Below are 4,639 nucleotides of genomic sequence, written 5' to 3'. Positions count from 1 at the left end.
CTCCAGTGGTTGCTGCTGTCTCCTCATCTACCTCTCTTCCTTTCATTGAGTTCACGTCTCCTGGTAGCTCTGGTAAATTGATAACTGAAGTTTCTACGGGCAAACGTCCAGGACGCAAACTAACCAGGGCTCCTCCCTCAAAAAGGAGGCTTATTCTTCCTGCTGACGAGTTGGTTTCAGAAGGCTTTGCTTCGGCTGGCCTTCCTTCTGATGAGCCGACGCAGGCGGAGCTTTATCTTTCTCTTAATTTTCCTGCCTCACCTTTCTCCAGTACCAGCGCCTCTGGGGATGTTTCTTTTACTTTTCCTCTGTCTATACCAACTTCTGGGTCTTTGCCTTCCTCGCCTTCTTCTTACTTAATCTTTGCTCCCCCCTCTATCCCTACTTCTTCCTTCTCAGCCGGTTCCTCTGCCATTCCTGTTCTCCCCATCTTATTAGGGGGTTCTTTTGCCAGCTCTTGGGATGAAGTTCGTCCCCTTTTTGAAGAGCTTTCTATTCCTGAGGTAATTGATCGCTTCTCTCACAAGGAGAATCAGGTATGCTTATTAACGCCTATTTTCTATTTCTCAACTATTATCTTATGACTTTTCATTATATTTCCAGCGATGGATAGAAAATATGGGTTTCTCTCGACTACTACACAACTTATACACTGAGAACAAGAGGTTGAGATCGGAGAATGATAAGCTAAAGCAAGAGGTTGTTAGATTATCTTCTACTGCGTTTTCTGCTGCCGCCAAGGAATAATTCGAAGTGCAAATTGAAAGTCTTCAGGCAAAATTTAAATCAGTTACGGACCTCAACCGAGAATTGACTTCCAAACTTGGCGAGCTGAAGGATAATTATGAAGCGGAATTGACTGAGAAGCTCAAAGCCCTACAACTGAAAGAGGATGAAGTAGTCTCTCTGACCACCTCCCTTGATTCGGCTAAAGCCGAGGCTTTTGCCAAAGAAGATGAATTAAAGACTTCTCAGATGGCGTTGGTAGTCTACAAAGGGAACGAGGATGTTCGTTACAAGGAAAGAGCCACGGCCATGATCGAATCTCCCGAGTTCAACAGACCGATCGTGAGATCTATTCTTTCTGCTTTTACTGCAGGAGCTCAAGGGGCAATTCAGCAATTAAGAGAAGAGAATTACTTATCCCATGACCCTCCTCCTAATTTCTTAAATAAGCGTAAACTAATTGAAAACAAACCTCCTGATCTGTACCCTAGGTTGACTCTAACTTAGATTCAAGTTATTGGGATTCTGTAATGATAAGCTCGTGTGACTTTGATTATCCCCTTTTGGTTGTGAACCTTACTCTTTCTCAGGATAACTATTTGTTTTCTGTAATTGTATCTAATGTTATTTGGTTTACCATAATGCGGCATTTCCCTACGGGTCTTTTCTTAATGATCGATCGGTATATATTAAGATTGATAAATACCGGCCGATATTTTATAGCTTAGTTATGTCTCGCTTGATTGGACAAATTTCTGTCATGGTATTCCTAATATTGGTCGATCTTTTTTGATTGATCGGCTTATCCTCACTAGCTACCTATTCTGTATGAATGTGTTCAATGTTGCTTGGTTTGTCATCATCCCCTTTTTCCTGACAGCTCGTCTCTTAATGACTGGTCGATATATATATATATATATATTAGGATCGATAAATATCGCCCGCTATTTCATAGTTTAGTCATATTTCGCCTGATTTAACACAGCTTTATTATGCTATTCTTAATATTGGTCAATTTTATTTTACTCGGCCGGTTTACCCTTGTGTCTTCATATGTCTTCTTCCACATAGTAATTGGTTCTCACGGGGTTTCATTATAGTGTATATTATTTGCCTTATAATAAACCCTTGGTCAACATATTTTGAGTGATCTTTATCTCGGCCGGTTTATCAAAATTGTCCGATTTTTATCTATGGATCTTGTCTATTAACTACTATCTTATGTTCAACTTCCATTTATTATGCCCACGCCTTAAACTTATAGTTATTATACTAATTTCTATCTGACCTTGTCAGGGTTTCCTAAGGGTATTTCTAAGGAAACTCACACCTTTTTCGAGGTAACTTTACTTCTTTTTCTTGATTTTATTCTTCGATATTATTACCTATTTATAACGACTAATACTCCAAGCACCTTTTACTCTCCTTCTTCCCTCTTGCCGTTTCAGCTTAGGGGTTTTTGCACAAGGCAAAAAAGAGAGATAAAGGTCTACGAAGTTTTCTCCTATTTTTCTTCATCTTTCGTCTTCTTTCTTGATTCCTTTTTCGGTGATTGCTTCTCCCTATGGTGGTTTCTTCTCCTGCTTGGTTTCTCTCATGCTCTTCTAACCTCATAGATACAGAAGAAGTGGACTTACAGGCGACCTATGGTTTTCCTTCCTATATCATTCGTCCCGCTCCTCATGAGGGTCCACATCTTCCCCCCTTAGGATGTGTCTCCATCTTCAGGGACCAAGTATTACAAGGTTTTAGATTTCCCCTTCATCCTTTTTTCTGCAATGTTAGCCGGTATTTTGATATCCCACTTAACCAGTTTGTCCCTCAATCTTTTTCTATTCTAATGGGTTTCATCGGGGTATCAAAACTGTTGGATTTCCTCTTGTCTCCCCGTCTTTTTCATCATTTCTTCATTCCTCGCCGAGTAGATGTTGGCGTTTTCAAGTTCCAGTCTCGTCCCAAGGCCATTCTGTTTAACCGCATTCCTCCTCAAGGTGAATGGTATCGTAAATTTTTCTACATTCGTCTCCCTTCTCCCCCTCCGTTTCCTATCCAATGGATACATGATTTACCTCCACTTCCTGACACCCATGATCTTCTTAACGATCCCTCTGTTGCTTCTGCTCTACCCAAACTGCGAGGAGCGAAATTCAGTTTGCCACATCTAATTGAAGAGGGCTTGATGTTTCCCTTCGGGATAGGCAACATTGACACTCCTTTGGATAGTTCCTTTGGTGAGTATAATTATTTCACTTCGCCTTTGCTGATTAGCATATCTCTTTGATAATGATGTTCATCCCCTGTATTTCAGCTGATGCTCTTCTTCCGGCTTTTATGTACAAGAATTCTGCTATGACTAAGTCCTTTGTCAATAATCTTGGAGAAAAATGGTTGTTTGCTCACCACTCCGATCCTAATCCCTCTACTTTGGGCTTGCTTTCCGAAGAACAACGACGGGCAGAGGGCGTCGCACTCATGGAAGAGGAGGAAGAAGAGCCTTTCGTTACCTTAGTTAAAAAGCCAAATCTCACTAAGGACTCTCCCTTTGGCGATTTCTTTGGCACTTTTGTGCAAGCTCCTCTTGTTCCGGCGCCTATTTCTTTTGAGAGAGGTAAGGCACCGATAACTCCCACCAATATTATCTCCAATCCTGTTCTTAGAATGATGAGGCCCGGTCTACTTATCCCTTCTTCTTCTATTATTTCAGCTCCTCCTGCTTCTGCTTCTGAGATGGTCATTATCCCTCCTGTGTCTTCTACATCCTTGGCATTGGCCTTGCCTCCCTTGGCTTCTAGGCCTAGAGCAAAACGGACACCCTGCCGGCGATCTTCTCCAAGTGTCAGTCCTTCAACTGTTAGTGTTCCCACCATTGCAACAACCCTTCCTACACTGCTACCTTCTACTCCATCTAGTTCCTCCCCTGCTCCTCTTGCTTCTACTATCCCTTGTCCTTCTATTGCCTCCTCTTCTTCTCCACCTCTTGCTTCCTCTATCCCCCGTCCTTTATTTAAATTGGCCACAGGTTTACCTTCTCAATTTGGACAGCCTTCTAGTCCACCTAGCTATGGCACTTTGCAACTACAAGGTTTATTGGCCGAATCTTGGATGCAGGGTTATGAGCAACTACGAGGCCTTAGTCTCCCACATCGAGCTGATCGCCATAGTTGTCAGGCAGTGGTTGTAAGTATTCTTAGTTATGTGTTATCAACTTTGTATTTTCATCTTTAACTTACCTTATCCTCTTGTTTAGTTTCTTGCCACAAGTCTACATATCGATCAACTACTCACAGCTAAGGATCATGAGAACAATAAGTTGAAAGCTCAATTGGAGACATTGAAGGCTGCTTCACCTTCTTCTAACAACGATATGGCTCAGTTGCAAGAGAAGGTGGCCTTGCAAAATCAACAATTGGGAACCTTGAGACAAGAATTGGAGGAATGTCAACAACTGTTGAAAGACAAAGAGCTGGCTAGAAGGATGTTAGAATTACAGGTGGAGAGGTTACACTTTGGTCTTCGACTAGAGATTGCTTTGAAAGAGAAAGCTCTCTCAGATGCTTCTCAAAAAAGTCTTATTTTAGAGAAAGTAGAGAAGCTCCATAATGCCTGTCTTTCTGACCAAGCTCAGGACTTAGCCTCTCATGATTTCATTCTCCTACAGGAACAAGAGCAGAGGAAAGCTCAAGAGGTTGAATTATCACTGCTTCAGAAGGAATTGGAGCAGCTTAAATCAGAGAAAGATGCCTTGCAAGATCAGAGCGCGAGATTACAAACTGATTTTCAAAATTACAAGGACCAAGAGAAGAGCCGGTGGGAAGAATGGCGTCAGACTTATTTGAAGTCTTCAGCCTTTGCTCGGGAATTCGTTCGTAGGATAGTAGGTGCTCTAAACCATTCTGTATCGGGAGTTCTTCAA

The sequence above is a fragment of the Zingiber officinale genome, chromosome 9B (genome assembly GCF_018446385.1).
Source record: "Zingiber officinale cultivar Zhangliang chromosome 9B, Zo_v1.1, whole genome shotgun sequence".
Lineage (NCBI taxonomy): Eukaryota > Viridiplantae > Streptophyta > Magnoliopsida > Zingiberales > Zingiberaceae > Zingiber > Zingiber officinale.
This window is presented reverse-complemented; position numbering follows the sequence as displayed.